The sequence below is a fragment of the Schistocerca gregaria genome, chromosome 4 (genome assembly GCF_023897955.1).
Source record: "Schistocerca gregaria isolate iqSchGreg1 chromosome 4, iqSchGreg1.2, whole genome shotgun sequence".
NCBI lineage: Eukaryota > Metazoa > Arthropoda > Insecta > Orthoptera > Acrididae > Schistocerca > Schistocerca gregaria.
The window spans coordinates 603,992,372-604,016,666 of NC_064923.1; positions in this window are offsets into that span (position 1 = coordinate 603,992,372).

Genomic DNA, 24,295 nt, shown 5'->3' on the forward strand with positions numbered 1-24,295 from the left:
AAAGTTAAAAGATGAGACCTTAATTTTTCCCGGCGAATTGAATGTTCAAATACTTACGGGTTTGCTGCCGGGTGACGTCGTCGACCACCGATGATATTTCGACAGGAGCACACCCTGCCATACTCAAAGCACAGATGCAGGGAGGAAGCAATGTGCAAGGGAATTTAATACCTCGCTTCAGAGGAGAAACAAGGAAGATACCACACGCAAGAACAAGTGTAAACACAAACAAAGATAACCAACATCAGAAATATCGATAGTGACTTAATTAACAGGTGGGGTAGCACTAATTCTGTCCCTCTGCTTTTTGATAAGAGACAGAGCCAGATTCCAAGCAGCATTTATACAAAATCCACCATTTCTGTTTATAAGATTGCTTGATAGTTTGATTTCAACAGCTTCCTTAAAAACATTATCCCAATAGCTGGACATGCAAGCCAGAATCTCCGTGTTGCTGTTCCATAACATGACCGGTGTCAAGGCAATGTTATGCAATAGCGGATTTGCTCGGCTGTTGTAAGCGTGTGTGACGCTTATGTTCAGTACACCAGTCTTCCACAGTCCTGGTTGTCTGATCAATATATGACATGCCACAACTGCAAGGAATACGATAGACACCAGCCTTACGCAAACCAAGGTAATCTTTTACGGGCGCCAACAGGGCCTTAACCTTAGAAGGTGGTCCAGAAACACATTTCACATCATATTTCCGCAAAATACGGTCAATCCTGTTGGAAATGCTCCCCTGCGTAACTCAGAAAGGCCGTAGACTTAGGTGCCACTTCGTTGCTATCGTCAATCACCCGTTGCACAGAAGGCTGATAGCGAACGCACGTTTGATCTGCCTCTCACTATAACCATTCTGACGAAACGTGACTTTGAGGTGAGATAGCTCAGCTGCCAAACTTTCAGGGTCTGAGATAATGTGGGCCCTGTGAACCAAGGTACGATGTAATTCACTCTGAACTGGATGGTGACAACTATCAGCTCGCAGATACAAGTCAGTGTGAGTAGGCTTCCTATAAACAATGTCCCAACGTACCATCAGTCTTCCTTGTGACCAACACATCAAGAAAGCAAGGCATTCATTCTTTTCCACCTCCATAGTGAAGTGAATATGTGGATTGAGTTCAGGTGTTCCTGAAACCGGTTTAAATTCTCACTGCCATGAGGCCAAACAACAAAAGTATCGTCTACATATTTGAAAAACACGCAGGTTTCGAGGTCGCTGACTCCAATGTACCTTCCTCAAAGTCCTCCATAAACAAATTGGCCACAATAGGTGACAACGGACTTCCCATTGCAACTCCATCAGTCTGTTCGTAGTACTGACCATTGAATGGAAAGTAAGCGGAAGTCAGCACATGTCGAAACAAATTTGTTAACTCGACACCAAACTTAACCTCAATTAGCTGCAACGAATCAGAGGAACGCGAGTGAAAAGAGAAACCACATCAAAACTGACAACTATCAGAGTCATTCAAACGCAATGCCTGCAATCGACGTACGAAATCTGCAGAGTTCTTAATGTGGTGTGCACACCTTCCTACTAGTGGGCTCAACAAGCAAGATTTTTAGCTACACGATATGTCGGAGCACCAATATTAGAAACAATGGGCCTCAAAGGGACAGCCTCTTTATGGACCTTAGGGAGGCCATATAATCTAGGTGGTACACCACAGTAAGAATTAAGACTCTTGATAGTCTCCTGTGACAAAGAACTTTTCTTCAGGAGGTTATTAGTCTTTGTCTCAAAACTCTTAGTAGGGTGAGCACCGATTCTGCGATACGCCCAATCAGAAAGACACTGCATCTTTTGAATGTAATCGTGCTTGTTCCACAAAACCGTGGAATTTCCCTTGTCCGCGGGTAAAATAATGATTTCACGATCCATTCTGAGTTAACGTAAAGCAGCCGCCTCAGCTGCTGTAATGTTACACTTGGGTGGACGACAAGCTTTCCTCCTATCCTCTTCCGAGGCCTCGGAAGGTAGTTCATAAACAGCCTGCTCAATAGAACTAATAAAATCAACGAATGGCAAACTTTCAGGCGACCATGCGAAATTCAAACCTTTCCCCAGCACAGACAAAGCTGCGTTGTCAAACGTTTTCTCTGTGACATTGGTCACAGAACGTCGGGAATTAAAATTAGAATTAGACACTGAACCAAGGAAACGTTCAAACTTCGCCGAATGACTAACAGTTACAGATTGAAATTCCCAGTCAGACTGCGACCAAGAGGCACCGACCACCCAATCCCAAGAAAATTCAGAAACATTAGACACCATCATTAAATGCTGAAATAATTCCTTAGAAACAAAATCTGATTGACGGCGAGTACAGAGGATCCTTTCACGAACAAGAGCAAAACCAGCACGTTGCTTGATGCGATTGGCGGCAGGAGAATTAATATGATGCACAACCTTAGCAAACTTTTGAACCACACTGTGATTTCAATACTTCAATAAAAACGATAATGCACATTCCAACGTTTCTCTACTGCTGCGAAGTTTATCCAACCTCCGCAAGCAACGACACATTTCCTCCCCTTAGAGATAAACAATGCGAGACCTTAACTTTTCCCGGCGAATTGAATGTTCAAATAACTTACGGGTTTGCTGCAAGGTGACGTCGTCGACCACCGCTGGTATTTCGACAGGAGCACACCATGCCATTCTCAAGGCACACATGCAAGGAGGAAGCAACGTGCAACGGAATTTAATACCTCGGTTCACAGAGGAGAGACAAGGAAGATACCACACACAGAACAACTGTAAACACAAACAAAGATAACCAACATCAGAAATATCGATAGTGACTTAATTAACAGGTGGGGTAGCAGTAATTCTGTCCCTCTGCTTTTTGATAAGAGACAGAGCCAGATTCCAAGCAGCATTTATACAAAATCCACCATCTCTGTTTATAAGATTGATTGATAGTTTGATTTCAACAACTTCCTTAAAAACATTATACCAATAGCTGGACGTACAAGCCAGAATCTCCGTGTTGTTGTGTTCCATAGAATGACCGGTGCCAAGGCATTGTTATGCAATAGCGGATTTGCTCGGCTGTTGTAAGCTTGTGTGTCGCTTATGTTCAATACACCGGTCTTCCACAGTCCTGATTGTCTGATCAATATATGACATGCCACAACTGCAAGCAATACGATAGACACCAGCCTTACGCAAACCAAGATTTCCAACAGGATTGGCCTTAATTTGGGGAAATATGATGTGAAATGTGTTTTTCGACCACCTTCTAAGATCAAGGCCCTGTTGGCGTCCGTGAAAGATGATCTTCTTCCAGCGCTTCTGCCATGGATGGTAAGATTTCTGGAACTCATCTTCTGTAATATACTCCATGACCCTCGTCACAGATTTTTGGGCATCTTGTGTTGTTTGAAAATGGTGTCTCTCGACCGCCATTTTGACTCTTGGAAATAGAAAAAAGTCACACGGAGCGATATCTGGTGAATAAGGTGACTGTGGTAGTCCTGAAATTTGTTTGGAGGCTAAAAATTGATGTACTGACAGAGCGGTATAGGATGACGCATTATCGTGGTGCAGAATCCAATTAACAGCAATGTTGGGACGGACACAAAGAACTCTTTTACGAAGACTTTCTACAATTTCTTTGTAGTATTATTGGTTAACTGTTTGCCCAGGATGCACCCACTCTTTATGAACAATTCCTTGTGGAATCAAAGAAGCACACAAGCATGCATTTCACTTTTGTCTTTGACATGCGAGCTTTTCTTGATCTCGGTGATCCCTCTGAGCACCATTGGTAGCTTTGGCGTTTTGTTTGTGGATCGTATTGAAAAAACCAACTTTCATCTCCAGTGATAACACGGCTCAGCAATTATGGATTGGTTTCCGTTTGCTCTAACAGATCGACTGCCACATTCTTCCGTGTTTCTCTCTATTGTGGTGTGAGATATTTGGAGACCATTCTTGCACAAATCTTTCTCATACCAAGGTCTTCAGTTATTATTAGATGAACTGTTTCTCAATTGATGTTCAGTTCTTCTGCAATCATTTTCACGGATAATCTTCGATCAGATCGTCGAGTTCACGCACCCTGGCCAGGTTGACATATGTCCGTGAGGTTGATGGTCGTTCACTGTGGTCTCCATCTTCAACAACTGTTCTGCCTTCCTAAACATTTTGTACCAAACAAAAACTTGAGCTCTTGACATAACTTCCTTTTCAGAAGCTTTCTGAAGCTTACCGTAAGTTGTCGTTGCGTTTTCACACAATTTAACGCGAAACGAAATGACATACCGTTGTGCAATATTATGAGCTTCCATTTCCGTGACGAGAGACACAAACACGTGTTAACTTATTACAGCACAACTCACGACTGAGCAGTTGTATCTATGTGCTGCTTGGACTCCAAGCAGCTTGATGACCAGTATCAAAGATATTGTGCCTACGCAAGCATGCAGGGTTGCAACATCTTTCAAAGAAAATCAATCTCATTACTTTATTGTTGCACCTCGTATATATACCTCAACTCATCAGCTTTTCAGTCTGCTTCTTTGGCTTTCTTCTGTATGTCCACAAGCCTTGTGTAACGTCAATATATATATATATATATATCATCATCATCGATTATTGCCAGAAGAGTCAAAGTTATTTTGGAAATGCCCAACGGCAGATATCGTCTGCATCAAGTATGGAAAGTTCAGTGTCTGACTTGCACTGAATGGAGAGACGAGTCGAAATGGAGGAGAGGAACAGTTATATTATAATATCGTTAGAGAGAGAGAGAGAGAGAGAGAGAGAGAGAGAGAGAGAGAGAGAGAAGCAAAATTACTGCATTTCTTCAACAAAATTCATCAAATTGTGATAATATACATTAGAACGCCATTCAACTAGAAAAACGTATGATAAAACATCAAATGTGCATTTTTGTATCTGTGTAAATAATGCAAAATATGGAGCATGGAAATACAAGCATATTTTAACAAAAATGAAGAAAATGATAAATATGAAATAATACATAGTATGCAGTAATTTTTATAATTATTTACTGATAATTATTTTTGTGATAACAATGGACTGAAAACATTTAAAAACATTTTTTGCACATTGAATAAATTATCAAATAGTTCCCGCTAAATATTAATGAAAATAAAAATATCTGGTAAGTAAGTTCAAACTAAAGTAATTTATTTTTAAGAAAAGTCCTTTTTTGCTTATTTACATAAGTTTTGTTCAGACAACTTTTAATCATGTTTCACTCCATCTCTCCACATCACTGAAGTCAGACCCTCTTATAAGTCATACCATTGGTCTAGTGTGGTTCTTGTCTCTTTCTACTCACCATCTGACTTATAATATACTATAATACACTCCATTCCTAAAATTTGCAATCCCAAACATCTGAAACACCATCATGCCTGGGATACTATCTGAATGCTGGTATCCACATTTTTCTGTCCTAGGGCATTTATATGTTACTGAGTTACTATGCCAATGCATTGAAAAATGAATATAACTTCCACTGTAAGAAACGTTAACCATGACATAGTAGAATTGTTGTTGTTGTTGTCGTTGTTGTGGTCTTCAGTCCTGAGACTGGTTTCATGCAACTCTCCACGCTACTCTATTCTGTGCAAGCCTCTTCATCTCGCAGTACTTACTGCAAACTACATCCTTCTCAATCTGTTGGTGTATTCATCACTTGGTCTCCCTCTACGATTTCTACCCTCCACGCTGCCCTCCAATACTAAATTAGTGATCCCTTGATGCCTCAGAACATGTCCTACCAATAGATCCCTTCTTCTAGTCAAGTTGTGCCACATGCTCCTCTTCTCCCCAATTCAATACCTCCTCTTTAGTTATGTGATCTACCCATCTAATCTTCAGTATTCTTCTGTAGCACCACATTTCGAAAGCTTCTATTCTCTTCCTGTCCAAACCATTTATCGTCCACTTTTCACTTCCATACATGGCTACACACCATACAAATACTTTCAGAAACGACTTCCTGACACTTAAATCTGTACTCGATGTGAACAAATTTCTCTTCTTCAGAAACGCTTTTCTTGCCATTGCCAGTCACCAATTTATATCCCCTCTACTTCGACCATCATCAGTTATTTTTCTCCCAAATAGCAAAACTCCTTTACTACTTTAATTGTCTCATTTCCTAATCTAATTCCCTCGGCATCACCCGACTTAATTCGACTACATTCTATTATCCTCCTTTCGCTCCCTGTATTTTACCCTTGCCACTTTCAGAATTTGAAAGAAAGTATTCCAGTTAACATTGTCAAAAGCTTTCTCTATGTCTACAAATGCTAGAAACGTAGGTTTGCTTTTCCTTGTTCTTTCTTCTAAGATAAGTCATAACGTCAGTATTGAGTCACGTGTTCCAATATTTCTACGGAATCCAACCTGATCTTCCCCGATGTCGGCTTCTACCAGTTTCTCCATTCGTCTGTAAAGAATTCGTGTTAGTATTTTGCAGCTGTGACTTATTAAATTGATAGTTCGGTAATTTTCACATCTGTCAACACCTGCTTTCTTTGGGATTGGAATTATTATATTCTTCTTGAAGTCTGAGGGTACTTCGCCTGTCTCATACATCTTTCTCACCAGATGGTAGAGTTTTGTCAGGACTGGCTCTCCCAAGACCGTCAGTAGTTCTAATGGAATGTTGTCTACTCACGGGGACTTGTTTCGACTCAGGTCTTTCAGTGCTCTGTCAAATTCTTCTCGCAGTATCGTATATCGCATTTCCTCTTCATCTACATTCTCCTACAATTCTATAATATTGTCCTCAAGTACATCGCTCTTGTATAGACCCTCTATGTACTCCTTCCACCTTTCTGCTTTCCCTTCTCTGCTTAGAACTGGGTTTCCATCTGAGCTCTTGATATTCATACAAGTGGTTCTCTTTTCTCCAAAGGTCTCTTTAATTTTCCTGTAGGCAGTATGTATCTTACCCCTAGTGAGATAAGCCTCTATATCCTTACATTGGTCCTTTAGCCATCCCTGCTTAGTCATTTTGCAGTTCCTGTCGATCTCATTTTTGAGACGTTTGTATTCCTTTTTGCCTGCTTCATTTACTGCATTTGTATATTTTCTACTTTCATCAATTAAATTCAATATTTCTTCTGTAACCCAAGGATTTCTACTAGCCCTCGTCTTTTTACCTATTTGATCCTCTGCTGCCTTCACTACTTCATCCCTCAGAGCTACCCAATCTTCTTCTACTGTACTTCTTTCCCCCACTATTGTCAATTGTTCCCTTATGCTCTCCCTGAAACTCTGTACAACATCTGGTTTATTGAGTTTATCCAGGTCCCTTCTCCTTATTTTCCCAGCTTTTTGCAGTTTCTTCAGTTTTAATCTACAGTTCATAACCAATAGATTGTGGTCAGAGTCCACATCTGCCCCTGGAAATGTCTTATAATTTAAAAGCTGGTTCCTAAATCTCTGCGTTACCATTATATAATCTATCTGATACCTTTTAGTATCTCCGGGTTTCTTCCATGTATACAACCATCTTTTATAATTCTTGAACCAAGTGTTAACTATGATTAAGTTATGCTCTGTGCAAAATTCTACCAGATGGCTTCCTCTTTCACTTCTTACCCCCAATCCGTATTCACCTACTATGTTTCCTTCTCTTCCTTTTCCTACTCTAGAACTCCAGTCACCCATGACTATTAAATTTTCGTCTCCCTTCACTACCTGAATAATTTCTTTCATCTCATCATACATTTCATCAATTTCTTCATCATCTGCAGAGCTAGTAGGCATATCAACTTGTACTACTGTACTAGGTGTGGGCTTCATGTCTATCTTGGCCACAATAATGCGTTCACTATGCTGTTTGTAGTTGTTCACCCACATTCCTCTTTTTTATTCATCATTAATTCTATTCATGCATTACCCCTATTTGATTTTGTATTTATAACCCTGTATTCACTTGACTAAAAGTCTTGTTCTTCCTGCCACTGAACTTCACTAATTCCCACTATATCTAACTTTAACCTATCCATTTCCCTTTTTAAATTTCCTAATCTACCTTCCCAATTAAGGGATCTCACATTCCACACTCCGATCCCTAGAACGCCAGTTTTCTTTCTCCTGATAACGACATCCTCTTGAGTAGTCCCTGCCTGGAGATCCGAATGGGGGACTATTTTACCTTCAGAATATTTTACCCAACAGGATGCCATCATCATTTAACCATACAGTAAAGCTGCATGCCCTCGGGAAAAAGTACGGCTGTAGTTTGGCATTGCTTTCAGCCATTCGCAGTACCTGCACAGCGAGTCCGTTTTGGTTAGTGTTACAAGGCCAGATCAGTCAATCAGCCAGACGGTTGCCCCTGCAACTACTGAAAAGGCTGCTGCCCCTCTTTAGGAACCACACGTTTGTCTGGCCTCTCAACAGATACCCCTCTATTTGGTTGCACCTATGGTACGGCCATCTGTATTGCTGAGGCATGCAAGCCTCCCCACCAACGGCAAGGTTCATGGTTCTGGGGGAAGGGGATAGTGAAAGTTTTTACAATGTTGACTGGAATACTTTCTTTCAAATGCTAAAGGTCGCAAGTGTAAAATACAGGGAGCGAAAGGCTTTTGACAATGTTGACTGGAATACTCTCTTTCAAATTCTAAAGGTGGCAGGGGTAAAATACAGCGAGCGAAAGGCTATTTACAATTTGTATAGAAACCAGATGGCAGTTATAAGAGTCGAGGGGCTTGAAAGGGAAGCAGTGGTTGGGAAGGGAGTGAGACAGGGTTGTAGCCTCTCCCCGATGTTATTCAATCTGTATATTGAGCAAGCAGTAAAGGAAACATAAGAAAAATTCGGAGTAGGTATTAAAATCCAAGGAGAAGAAATAAAAACTTTGAGGTTCACTGACGACATTGTAATTCTGTCAGAGACAGCAAAGGACTTGGAGGAGCAGTTGAACGGAATATACAGTGTCTTGAAAGGACGATATAAGATGAACATCAACAAAAGCAAAACGAGGATAATGAAATGTAGTCGAATTAAGTCGGGCGATGCCGAGGGAATTAGATTAGGAAATGAGACACTTAAAGTAGTAAAGGAGTTTTCCTATTTGGGGAGAAAAACAACTGATGATGGTCGAAGTAGAGAAGATATAAAATGTAGACTGGCAATGGCAAGGAAAGCGTTTCTGAAGAAGAGAAGTTTGTTAACATCGATTATAGATTTAAGTGTCAGGAAGTCGTTTCTGAAAGTATTTGTATGGAGTGTAGCTATGTATGGAAGTGAAAAGTTGGAGATAAATAGTTTGGACAGGAAGAGGATAGAAGCTTTCGAAATGTGGTGCTACAGAAGAACGCTGAAGATTAGATGGGTAGATCATACAACTAATGAGGAGGTATTGAATAGTATTGGGGAGGAGTCTGTGGCACAACTTGACTAGAAGAAGAGACCGGTTGGTAGGACGTGTTCTGAGGAATCAAGTGGTCACAAATTTAGCATTGGAGGGCAGCGTGGAGGGTAGAAATCGTAGAGGGAGACCAAGAGATAAATACACTAAACAGATTCAGAAGGACATAGGTTGCAGTAGGTACTAGGAGATGAAGAAACTTGCACAGGATAGGGTAGCATGGAGAGTTGCATCAAACCGGTCTCAGGACTGAAGACCACAACAACAACACTACACACACATGGTTTGGATATGCGCATTTCACCCCAGGGGTTATTGGGTGGCGATAGGAAGGGCATACAGACAACCCTTGAACAAATCATGACATATGAATTCATAACAGTGCCGCCTCTACGCTGTTGTCAGACAAAGGCACAGGAAAAAGACGAAGAGTTCTTTAATCATGGCAAAAATCTATATATAATTGCATTTCTGTAATCAACAAATTTTCACAAATACAGAATGCCCAATCTTCGGGAAAGTTGTTCAAAAGAAACATAAAATCACAGATGTGACAAAAAGCCTTTTTTCACAGCCGACTAGATGACTATCTGGCTGGTACCCAAGTCCCGCCTCGGTCAGACGTTTCGCAAATATTTAGAAATACTTCCACTCGCTTTCACATCAAAAAACACACAAAAATATGAACAGTTTTCATGATGACATACTGTAAGGCTATATTTTAACTCTAATCACTCTGAAACTGTAGAGGGGCTTAAGACAAACTGACAGTAGAAGATAAAATCCTTATGAAAAAATAACATGTAAATTTGAATAGATAAGTAGTAGAAGACAAGAAACTGTCATCACCACATGTGCTTTTAATATGTACGATGCAAGTCTCACACACTTCTCTATAAAATCTTTCTCTGTAGCAGTATTGTAAATCTTCCTTAACAGTTTGTTATTTTGGAGGTCATTAACTTGTAGAATCCTCTCGACACAAGTGTTATTTGGATTAAACTGAGTATCACTGTACAAACTTCTGTTGTGATGCCTATCACAAAACACATTGACATTTCATACAAGAAACTCACTGTCTCCTCATTATTGTCTTCTCCAAGCAATAGCCCACTTTAATTACTGAATTCAGTAACAGCATAAGTTTTAATGTCCAATTCAAAATGTCCAGTTCCAGATGTCCAGTTCAAGATGTCCAGTTCAAGAAGTTTTCCGGTCCTTGACGATGTGTTTTCGTTTTCTTCTTTCAACTCCGAAACTTCACTGCTTTCTGCTAATGCCAACTACAACTATTCATTTCTTATTTCTTAAGTTTTACATTTGATTCTTCACTAGTATTCTGTATTAATCTTTATTCTAGTTGCCCTAACTGTTTACTGTCTTCTTCCTTTACCTGTTCAGTTATTTGAAGAGTATTTCCTTTCATTTGTAATAAAAGCACTCTGAACATTTTTTTTGTATCTAATTTCTGTACCTCTCCTGAACTTCCTATACACTGATCAAGCTCATTTCGCATCACGCCACTGTCATCCAGTATTTTTGACTTCTCCGTTTTTGTCGTAATGATTAAAGCTTCCATATGCTTTCCAAAGAAAAAGAAGCTTGAAGTCATTTATCTTTCTGCCTAAAGTCCAATTCACCAGTTGTGTTCCCATTCCTGCTCAGTTTTCCAGGATCTTTCATGTTCCATGAACATAATTTTTCTTTAGTTGTCTACAACTGTTCATTTCCTTTTTTTTAAGTTTTGCATCTAATTCTTCACTAGTATTCTGTATTAATCTTTATTCTAGTTGGTATAACGGTTTACTGTTTTCTTCCTTTAGCTGTTCAGGATCACATTGTACATTTTGGTATTTACATATGCTGCTAGAAAAGTAATAGTTTGTCAGTTTGTTATTTTCATTCCTTGTTCCAAATAAGAAATCTGACATTGTATGGAAGTCAATAATCACATAGAATAGTGCTATGCAATTGTAATATGAAAACCACAACAGCTGCATATTAATTACAAATCCACTGTAAGAGTGTTATATAGTATTTTTTGGCCCAACTTGTCTTTCACTGGCACCAGTCATCTAGGGGCTGAAATAATCAATTCAAACTACACAATATTCAGGTCCGTGTTTCGCCAACAGTCTGAAAAACACTTTTCACTCTTTTATTTCAATGTTTTCATTCAAAACAATATTGACATATCACAAATGGAGGTTCAAAAATATTGCACTTCATTCCCAAGCTTGGAACAGTTATATCAAGTATTACACAACTTTCAGGTAAGTATGAGCAGCAATGGCCACCTATTTTTCGAGCGATGGCACGACCAAAGACAATAATGTACAACAGTTGAACTTCAATCTGACTGTGAGCGTAGAAATGTAAACTGTGTTGCTCATTGTGTACAATAATAGTAAAACTCGTGTTTCAGTTATTTTACATTTCAAAATCTATTATGTCTTTTACTTTTATTTATATTACAAGTGGAAGTATAAGGACGATACTTCCTGCAATTTTCGTATTGTTACATCCTAACCATACAAAACGTCCCCCATTAGATTCAAATAGATAAATGAGATGCAACAACTGAAAAGTACATGAGAATACAAAGCTGCGCTTCGAAAACCCAGAATCGTACAATTTCGACCAAAAATGGTATCTGATTATCCAATGAAATTATGGCATTGGTAGAGTCAGTTGTGATGACAGAGTAAGAGCCTAGAATAGTTACATTTTGCATGCGTGTGCATGTGATGTACAGTCTGCGTATTTATAAGAACGGACAGTACTCAAGTATACGTAAATTGAAAGTGGAAGGGGAGAAAGGAAAGGGTAGGGAAAGAAATGATGATACCAGCTTCATCAGGACTTTATGCAGAGTCAGCAGTGAAGAGTGAAAATAAATGCCTGACTGGGATTCAAACCTAGCTAGCTTACTAGCCAGTTGCGTTATCCACTCAGCCAGATGCACACACTGTTACTCGCTAATGCGTGGACTATCTTGGTACACTCTTTGGCTGAGCCACATCCTCACCTAACACCACTACTTATTCACAGTCCCCGACCATTTCGTTCTTGCTCACTCATTTTCGATTCCTGCTAGAGATCGAATGTAAATGTGCATCTGCATTGAATGTTGTCGATTCATTGCCCATCGAGGGATGTCCAGAAGAACATACAACATCTGTTCAAATAATTGAAACTTAAAAAAATAGCTGTTCAGCTAAAATGCACTGGTTTTAGTTAACTTTCTGTTTGTAAGAGAGTACTTCAATTCTGTGGACATCAGTGTGACTTCTAAGCTGTCACTGAAATGGCAAGTTACTTGAGTAACCACATGGCGGTCTCATAAAGACAGTCGTAGTAGATTAGCAAGAAGGTAGATAGATGTTACCTGTTATTATGTTTGTACGAAGTTTTATCTGCTGACATATGGGTGACCAGTGTCAGACAGCAATGCAGCAGACTGGTAGGTAACACAGTAGCACGCCTGTGGCCAGCAGTTTTCGCAGGGTCGGCGTGGTTGCAATCGGATTTTTCAAGGTTAATGTGAAGGGGTGGCTGGATGCCCTTCCTGCACCACCCCATACCCTCGGGACGGAATTAGTGTACCCCAGCTGTCTGCATCTTGTGTAACTCATGAAATAGTGCGAACGTGTTTCAAATGTCAGTGAGTCATGTAACTGAGGCGGAACGTTGGGACGAGCCTGGTATGCTCCTAGTGGGATGTGGAGAGCCGCCTAAAAACCACATCCAGGCTAGCTAGCGCACCGGCACTTAGCATTGCTGCAGCCGTATAATAATTCATCGTTATAGAGCGATATTCTCAATCAGAGCTCTCCTATTCTCAAACAAAATCTGTGACGTCAGCTCTTGGCGTGCAGTGTATCGTAAAGCATATGCCCCACGCCTGTTTCGTTCTTCTGACTGCCACCTCTCAAGGAAAATGACGGATAAGTCGGAGTCTGGTTAGCGACTAAAATACACTCCTGGAAATGGAAAAAAGAACACATTGACACCGGTGTGTCAGACCCACCATACTTGCTCCGAACACTGCGAGAGGGCTGCACAAGCAATGATCACACGCACGGCACAGCGGACACACCAGGAACCGCGGTGTTGGCCGTCGAATGGCGCTAGCTGCGCAGCATTTGTGCACCGCTGCCGTCAGTGTCAGCCAGTTTGCCGTGGCATACGGAGCTCCATCGCAGTCTTTAACACTGGTAGCATGCCGCGACAGCGTGGACGTGAACCGTATGTGCAGTTGACGGACTTTGAGCGAGGGCGTATAGTGGGCTTGCGGGAGGACGGGTGGACGTACCGCCGAATTGCTCAACACGTGGGGCGTGAGGTCTCCACAGTACATCGATGTTGTCGCCAGTGGTGGGCGGAAGGTGCACGTGCCCGTCGACCTGGGACCGGACCGCAGCGACGCATGGATGCACGCCAAGACCGTAGGATCCTACGCAGTGCCGTAGGGGACCGCACCGCCACTTCCCAGCAAATTAGGGACACTGTTGCTCCTGGGGTATCGGCGAGGACCATTCGCAACCGTCTCCATGAAGCTGGGCTACGCTCCCGCACACCGTTAGGCCGTCTTCCGCTCACGCCCCAACATCGTGCAGCCCGCCTCCAGTGGCGTCGCGAGAGGCGTGAATGGAGGGACGAATGGAGACTTGTCGTCTTCAGCGATGAGAGTCGCTTCTGCCTTGGTGCCAATGATGGTGGTATGCGTGTTTGGCGCCGTGCAGGTGAGCGCCACGATCAGGACTGCATACGACCGAGGCACACAGGGCCAACACCCGGCATCATGGTGTGGGGAGCGATCTCCTACACTGGCCGTACACCTCTGGTGATCGTCGAGGGGACACTGAATACTGCACGGTACATCCAAACTGTCATCGAACCCATCGTTCTACCATTCCTAGACCGGCAAGGGAACTTGCTGTTCCAACAGGACAATGCACGTCCGCATGTATCCCGTGCCACCCAACGTGCTCTAGAAGGTGTAAGTCAACTACCCTGGCCAGCAAGATCTCCGGATCTGTCCCCCATTGAGCATGTTTGGGACTGGATGAAGCGTCGTCTCATGCGGTCTGCACGTCCAGCACGAACGCTGGTCCAACTGAGGCGCCAGGTGGAAATGGCATGGCAAGTCGTTCCACAGGACTACATCCAGCATCTCTACGATCGTCTCCATGGGCGAATAGCAGCCTGCATTGCTGCGAAATGTGGATATACACTGTACTAGTGCCGACATTGTGCATGCTCTGTTGCCTGTGTCTATGTGCCTGTGCTTCTGTCAGTGTGATCATGTGATGTATCTGACCCCAGGAATGTGTCAATAAAGTTTCCCCTTCCTGGGACAATGAATTCACGGTGTTCTTATTTCAATTTCCAGGAGTGTATTTCATGCAAGTATTTGACTGAAGAAGACTTCATTATTTACTGGAATGTGCTCGCTGCTGCTCTGCGCCTGCGAAATGGTTAACATGATCCATGTGATTGAGTACATTATTGAGTACATTACACATACATATGAACACTGCTTTAGCACAGTTAGTTAAGCTTTCTAGCGACATTATGCAAACCCATCACCTTTCTTGTCTCCAGTTCGTAACGGAGAAGCACCGGAAATTGTGTCGTGCTTGCAGGCCTGAGGCGGGCCTGGTCTGCCCCAGTTGCTCACTGCAAGCAGCGACAGGCAGTTTTAACGGCCGCGCGGCGCTACGGCCCATCTAACTTGGGCGTCCCCAACAGGGAAACCTGCCCACCAACTTCCGGCGGGCGGCGTTCCCCGCCGCTGTTGGTGGCAGTGACGGCTGCTGCGTGCTGTAAGTCACATACCTCGTGATCGATGTGTGTAATGTGCCAGTTTGAAATGTACCGGCAATTACGGATTCAAATTCTAAAGCTCATTATAGTGTCACGCAGCAGCGTTTATAATGCTTTATTTCTAAATGTAATGGTAATTCATTGTGTCAAGATGTTATATGTTTGTTGTATTTATGCTGTTGTAGTCATTTCGTGACTGTGGGCTGGATCCAAAATGATCAAACGCCACGCTGCCATGCGAGAAAGAATCTGAGGGGCACTCAGAGTTGCCGCTGTCCGACAACGAGGCGGCCACGACCAAAATACCTCAACTGTTAAAAGTGTGGTTAATATTGTTCATTTACTAGCCTAAATGGTTCCAAATGGTATTACATTGATTATGCAGTAGTGTGGCCTTAACCACGGTCCGACTAGGAGTTACTGGTACCTTCAGTGAGGGGTCATCTGTGTTACAGATAGAATAGGGATGACGATTATCGCCAGCATAACCTGACTGTTAAAACCGCTCGAGAGAACCGATTCATGAATTTACCGATATTGAGTTTTTTATTATTATTATTTCCTGTAATAAATGTGGAAATCGAGAAACGATTGAAAAATTTTGACTCTCTCATTTTCAAGATACAAGGAAACAAGGTATTAAATTAAATAGGGAAATTAAAAAAAATGTAATCCGTCCACCGTTCCCTGCTTTTCTCGAAAAACTGTAAGTGACTAAACGCTTCAAACAACCACCAGTATTCTTCTATTGATTCCAAATTTTGAAACTCTGCTCAGAAATTATTTGTAATCGGGGACCATACCACTTTTGGGCTTTACGTGTAGTCAGTGCTAAAGGTGAGATCTGAGATTGAAGAACTCTGTTTTTCGTGTTAATCTGTCCGTCTTTAAGAGCTGGAAGTAGATAAAGGCATGTTATGTAGACACGAAGCGGCAGATCAGCTACTTTCTGCTTTTATTGTACACTATCAATGAATATTTCTTACGTTTTTAATTTATTATTCTTTGGTACCATTATGTCCTTCTTCTTTTACTTCATAGAAATGGCAAACAAATTTTTAGTCTTTTAAAGTACATAAAGCATTATACATCATTGCTACGTCACTTCGTAAAAATATTTACGGACTAGGGTTGGTGCCATTTTGCAATACAACAACGAGAAACTACCGTATAGACAGGCGGGGTCAAGTCCCCCACACTGCACGTACACACGTACCGTAAGCCACGGCACACGGCAGCAGGGACATTATTATCTCAACAATGCTGCACCGATACTTATGCCGTGGGTTTGATGCTTGTTTCTGTCGGCACTGGTATTAAAACAGCAGTGATCCCATTTCCTATATTCTATAATAAAGTAATACATCAACACAAAGAAAATTTTGCGGATAATTATGACCCTTTTTTTTAAAAAAAAAAGAGGTCTATTGATAAACAAAAATTTAAGGACTGCAGTTATCGGTAATTACTATTTCAATTCTTTACTAGACTCTAAGGAAAACAGAGATCAAACAAACAGCGAAAAACACCGGTTGTTCAGAATTAAAATGCCGGTATCGGTTTTATCCAGATGGTTTTTCCCAGCCCTATTGTCTTTCACATCAAAGACCAAGTGAATGCTAGTAGTTTCTGCCCATTGAGCTAGTAACTCCCCGTTGACATCGACAGTGTCGTACCGCCAGTCCGCGTGATGGCTGTTAAAGTCTCCAGCGTTTATACAAGGGTGATCGAAAGCCGGCAGAACTGTGGAGGTCCGATTCACACTTGGAGGCTTGTACAGGTTGACAATTTTTAAATTGTTTTTCTGGATTACTATTGTGTAGATGTGGTTAACGACTGTAGAACCAATTACATGCACTCCGTTTAGGCCTGACTTCACGTAAGTGGCTATTCCACATTGTGGATAGCTTCGACCAGTGTATAATCAGGTGTTCGTCCTCTACACTGAAGATCTTGCTCATCTTTGGTATGTGTTCCTTGAATGTTGACAACATCAATGCTAATTTCATGCAGTTGTTTCTGTAGATACATTTGGCAGAGTTTATGCCTTCCATATTAAGCTGTATAATACGAACTAGGTGTTTCTCGTCTCTAATTGGATGACCATGAAAAGGATGGTTATTAGTTATGTTTCCGGACATATTGAATATCACCTATGACACTGTTGCTCTTTTAGCACCACCCACGGGTCACGTGTAGGATAATTGCTGACGGACGTGAGCAATTATCTGCTGCCGAGTACTGTGCACCTGTCTGGTTGGGAAGTGTACATGTGAAGAAGGTAGACACAAAACTTAACGGCACAATGCGCTGCATTGCTGGTTCCATCAAATCAGCCCCAAGCCACTGGTTACCAGTACTGAGTCACATACCTCCACCTCACTTAAGGCGGAAACAAGCTCTACTGAGGGAGGCCAAGAAAATCTTTGTATCACCTTCTCTACCACTGCACCAGGAATTCTGTCATCCGCCACAGCAACGATTGCGATCAAGAAGACCAGCAAGTGTTACTGCAGGACAACTCATTACGGATGGTTTTGATCTAAAGGAAAGCTGGAAGCATGAATGGTCAACAAAAAGATTCAGAACAAGATCCCATCACCTCGATTCCACAAAGAAGCCAAAAGGTTTTGACCTACCGAGGAATCTCTGGTCCGTTTCAACAGGTTAAGAACTAGACATGGTTGTTGTAGCTACTTCAGGTAAAAATGGGGCTGGATCAGTTCACCAATGTGTGAATGTAATCAAGAAGATCAGACAATTGAACATTTAGTCCAACGCTGTCCACTTCATTCATACCCTGAAGTTCCCGACGACTTGTTCACTCTTCGTGTTTTGTTGTTCACATCGTCAGCCGCATGGCAACGAGCTCGACCCAACTTACTCGGCACACGTTGCACAATATCCAGGACGTCACACAGCTCGGTACCAGTAGCTTCCAGTCATGTGATGGTTTTTGACACTGCAGAAAAGTTGGTATTGATGTATGCGAAGATTCCGGACAAGACATCTGTAGAGACCTCTTTCATGATTTTGATACCACTAGAATCATCGATATCAGCCCCACGAAAGATTGTCTTGTTTTGATGAAGTTGGTGGAATAATACTCAGCAGCATTAAGCCAAGAATCCAACCGCTTAAGAACAGGTTGAATGGGGGCAGGGGGACGGGGGGGGGGGGGGGGGGGGGAGTGCAGTGAAGGTGCTTGTTCCTAGAAATTGCTACACCGGTAGCGGAGATTTCATATAGATTTTCTTGACACAGTATATAACTTTCTCCTCATCAGGGTAATTGGAATGAACCTCCTCAGCAACTCTTTCTGTCGCACGTGCAAAGCGACTAACGTACAGCCAACTAATGGAAAAAATCTTAATGCCCTTGACTACTTTAACACGGTCTGAAGTACCATATGTTACCAGCAGGAAAACTTTGTGTTCACATCATCCGGCCAAGTCACTTAATAGAGATGTGAACAACATGGCATACATCAAATTGCTTACTCTCTCGAGAGTGTTACACCTTAAGAACATTTCTCCAGGTCCGACAATTTTTAGAACCCCAACAACATTTGTAACAACGCCCACTCATATCAGTGCTTTCACCTGTGGACACCCACACCTTTTGGTCAGCAATACTAATTCGTATACTTCCTCGTAATACACGGGTAAATAGTTTTTTCTCAATGTAGATTCTTCTGGAACTGGATGTGTTGCGCACTTCTCCAAGAACTGTCTGGAGCGTGGATTCCTCAACTTCTCCATTGCGATGTTGCAATTTAAGACGCTTTTCTGCTCTAACTTTAACTTCACATAGTTTACAAAATTATATTTCCCCGCTTGTCCTCAAGAACTTCTCTCCAAAAACATAAACAAGAGTTCGCAACTTCATGCTGTTGGAGCACTTTACTTTCGGCATGTTGAATCACCCAAAGTTTGTATCCAAACAGAATAGTGTGACCACATATACGATATTTATTACGTCTGAAGCCGCCTCTGTTGACTTCGAGAGCGTTTTATTGGTCCCGTGCAACAATGTCTTACGTCAGCGACGGCTAGTGTATTACCCAGCCAGTCTATTATAGCCCTCAGATATAAAACGTTGTGTTAATTGTTGTATTTAATTGTGGGAATATAACGTGAGTAACATTTTCATGTTGTTATTCTTGTCTCTTTAAAGATACATCAAATATATGCATTTCTGGCAGACGTTGGCCGAAATATAACCTACTATGTCAAAAGTTGGCCGAATTATGGCATTTTACTGAAGAATGTGTTAATAAGACTTTATATCCATAGTAAAAGTAAATTTTTGTACACTACAATACTTGAATTTGTATATCAGTTGTTCAGGGAAAAAAATGACGAATCATTAAAAATCTGGACCGTTGCCAACATTAGCAGAGCACAGTACGTTGAAAAATGTCTGTTGTTCGTAATGTTAGCTATAATACCTGTTTTCAATTCGCATTCAGATCTTATAAAGCGACATACAACAGACCATAAATTAAGTTTTGTAATACTTCGATTTTAATATGTCAGTAAGATATGGCGTATATTTAATGACCTGTTTTTCGTCTTTTCGCTTGATAAGGGCTATAAGGACGAAATCGTGATAGTTTGAAGCAAATGAATAATGAAAAACTTACAGTAAAATGGTGGCAATTTGATTAAAAAAGTACGAAGGTTGGAAGAGTTACATGTTTGCATCTGTTACTGTCTTCAAAGTAGTCACCAGCGATGTGGAAGGCGTAGTATACCATTAGCAGAGCCCGTTCTGAGGCGTGCCGAGACAGTCCGCGCAGTTGCGATAACACGACTGCCTACTAAGCAGATCATCCTGCGTTCGAATCCCGGTCCGGTAGACATTTCACAGGTCGCCGCTGATTCCACACAATGTCCCAATGAAGCTGACATCTGTAACCCTTTCCTTTTCGTTTCCTTTCTGCGTCCTCCACCTACAATTAACATATAAAACATAAAGATACCCCATTTCCAAGTGAAAACCCGGAGGAGGGAGGGCGGGGGGGGGGGGGGGGGGGGGGCGGGGGGCGGGTCCAATACTAATTACAAAATGACTTGGATACGATATCTGCGTGGTGTAAAAAGTGGCAGTTGACCCCGAAAAACAAAATGTTTGAGGACCGCCACATGCCGTCTAAACAAATTACTTTTCGGTGATACTAACTCACACAAACTTAAACTAAATACCTGCAATTACAGACAACGGGGATAATTTTATGGCTAAGATGCACCGACGGCTGCATTTTATAGGCAGAACACTTAGAAGATGCAGTAAAGAGATTACTGCAAACACTTCATTTGCCCTTCGTCTTAGGGAGTATTGCTACACGGTGTAGAGTCCTCCCCAGAGAGCCAAATAGGTGTGACGGAAGACGTCGCAAAACTTCAAAGAAGGGCAATTCATTTTATCACGTAATAGGGGAGAGTGAGTCACGGACGTGATAAGCGGCTTCGTGTAACAGTCAGCAAAGGAAAGGTGTTTTTCCGTTGCGATTACATCTTTGTACGAAATTAAAGAAACTAACTTGCTGCTTGGTATCCCATACAGTTTGTTGACTAAGTAGAGAAAAAAGATAATCGTTATAAAATAAGAGAAATCGGAGGCCGCAAAGGGAGATACAAGTGTTCACTTTTCCCCGTGTGCTATTCGAGAGTCGGAAGGTCGAGAAATAATCGCTTAGTATTTCTAAGAAACGTCACCGTTACGAATGTTTAGAACAGCAAATGACAACGACATATAAATGTGTCAGCTTGAATAAAGTAGACATGGCTTAAAGGCAAAACATCTGCACTTGATAATGGCCTAAGGCTGAAATTGCAATAGTGGAAATAAAAAGCTTAACAGTCACTGGCGTAAACATGATGTCTTTCAAGAGCTTTCACATGAAAACTTAATTCAAGTTTGAACTGCAGTAATCGTACTCATACAGATGTAAAGTATCCTTTATGTAAGGCTAGATGTCAGTACGCCCAAATGAAGTGCCTCACTACGAACGATTCTACAATTCTTTCGAACACGAAATTATATCCATGATACATTTATACGAGCTTGTTGCATCTGTTCCAGGTAATTCGCATTGCATTAAAAAGGATTATTTCAACGCGGCAGAAGTTGGAACCTTTTTTCCTGTTTAAATCGGTGTCGAGAGTTAAATTGCAACGAAGATTCGATTTACTTACCAACATGGGAATACACGCCCTGTTAAAACGTCAAAAACCAGAAAGTTCGAATCGTGTTTCAGATCCAATTAAACAAATCCCGCCAGTATTTCGGCTTAATCTCCCTCCGATGTCCCCGACAACAGATGTGAAACATTCACCAGCTACCAATCGAGTCCTATGGAAAAGTAGATTATCCAGGATTAAAACAAAAAGGCTGCTCAAATCGGTCACGTTCGATAAAAATCACGTATGTTTCACAGTTACGATAAAAACGCAGAGTTGGAACGAGCACTCGGGTCTCCCTTCGAAATCAGAATTTAATAAACGGATTGTCTTTAGCAGTAGCTGAGTGAGCGCCGGCACGATAGCACAGCGTATTTGGTCAGAGTTAACTGCTCTCTGTGATAAAAAATAATAATAAATAAAAATAAATAAAAAAAAACTGAGTGAACGGATCAACTATGAACTCGGACAGGTGTCAGAGGACGACCGCCCCGGACAAATGCAACGAATCTTAACAAACAAAATGAGATAAAAAAGTGATCAGCGTGACGAAATGCCATGCAAAGGGACCCGGGTTCGATTACCGGCTGGGTGGGAGATTTTTTTCCGTTCAAGGACTAGGTGTTATGTGGTCTTCATCATCATCTCATCATACCGATCGACGCGCAAGTCGCCGATGTGGTGTCAACTGCTTGCACCAGGCCACCGGTCTACCTGACAGGAGTTCCTAGCCAAACGACGAAACCAAGGGTTGTGAAATAATATCTACTAATTCATTCGGTAAGTACAAGAAAATATTTTATACAATCTCAAGGTAAATTTATTAAGTTGAGAGCTGTGTTTACATGGAATGGACTGGGTTCTCTCGTCCAACTGAACCGATCATTAACTGGACAAGTTTATGTTCAGTTACCTGAAGAGCATTTGAATACATTCAGCGACTTCGTGTTCCCAAACAATAATGGACTTTTTATGGATGACAATGAGCCATGCCGCCAGGCCACAATTGATCGCGATTGGTTTGAAGAACATTCTGGACAATTCGAGCCAATGATGTGGCACCCATATCGCCCGCCATGAGTCCCATAGAACACTTATGCCCCTGACGAGTAATCGAGAGGTCAGTGCGTTAACAAAATCTTGCACCGGCAACACTTTCACAATGTGGCCGGCTATAGAGGCGACATGGCTCAGTGTTTCTGCAGGGGATTGACAATGACTTTTTGAGTCTACACAACGTCGAGTTGATTCACTACGCCGGATAAAGGGAGGTTCAACACGATATTAAGGATATTAGAAGATAACCTATGATTTGAACATCTCAGAGTATTCCACAAGAAATCGAAAGCATTGGGCACCTTTTCTGATCGACGGCTGTTCATCTGTTACCCAAAGCTCACGGAAACAGATGATCATGATCGCACGCGCGCACACCACACTATGTTGTTCTGCTGTTAAAAACCGAATAGTGGTTTCATGCAGCTCTCCGCGTTAAATTATCCTGCGCAAGCCTTTTCATCTCCGGATAACAATCCCAACCTTCACCCATTAGATTTTGCTTACCGTAGTCTAGCCTTTGCCTCCCTCTATTGTTTTGCCCCATTTCCCAGCATCATTCTGTGGCGTACCAGACAGAGTCAAACAGCTTGCCATCTCCCAGCATCACTCTACGGCGCCCCGATAGAGTCAAACAGTTTGTGTTCAGATAATATGGGGAAGATGATAATGGAGACGAAATATTGGTGAGGAATACACATAGGCTGCACACCTAAATCTTAAATATAGAACTAAAAGGTCTACAACTTTGCTTCCGCCGTTTTTTCTCAAAGTTCGGGGCTTTATTGTTAAAAACTTACAAAAAAATTATTATTCATATTATTGCCCATTGCTGGCCACTACATTCTCCCATCTATCAGATAGCATACGAATCCCGTGGCGGAAGAACTGGGCGTCCTTGCGGAAATCCATGAATCGATTCAATTTTGCACTTGTTCATATGATCGGAAGTGCTGATCAGCCATACTGTATGCCAATGATCGAGAAAGGTGATAGTCGCAGAGAGCAACGTATAGAGAATACGGCGGGAAGTAAAGGACTTATCGTTTCAACTTTTGACGGGTTTTGCGAAACGGGGGCGAGCACTGACCTGCTGCAAAATTACCTTCACGTGTCTATCGCCGTATTGTGGCTGTTTGTGTTTCAGTACTGGGCTCGAACGCATCAACTGCTTTCGACAGTGATGTCCTGTGACTGTCTTCGTCTGTTTCAGTAGCTACGGAAACGTTCTGTCTTCCGCCGCCATGCCGGTCTTCGATATCAAACTCCCCATCCTTAAGGCGTTGAAAACATTCTCTGCGCGTTCTTCCACTAATAGTCCCCTCACCATTGGTCTTATCCAGCATTTTAACAGCCAGAGCCGCAGATTTCTTCATGTTAAAGCATAAAATTAAAACTTCCCGCAAAAGACAAGAAATGGATACGTAAGTTGACGTATTTAATCGAGAATAACCTTATGATGAATCACAAATCGATTAATATTCATATGGCACTATGTTTACAGATGCCTAAGCTTGTTGTATTACACCTGTGACCAACCACCCGAACCCCACTTGCCGCTGCCGCCGTCTGCTGCAAAACGGCGTTAGCAAAGTTGTACACCTAACAAATTTTGTATTTGATTTAATATCTTTAACAAATTCCAGCAATAGTTTTGATAGATAATCGAACTGTGTGCCTATGAAGTATCGCTTCACTTGTGCGACTCGATCCGACAGTTCCTCTCATAAACGTCGCAGTACGTAGTAATCGACGGTAGATCGTCGAGTAAAATAACCGGCGTTCCCAGTGTTATAGGCTCTCTGCTGTTCCTAATCTAAATAAACGATTTAGTATTTA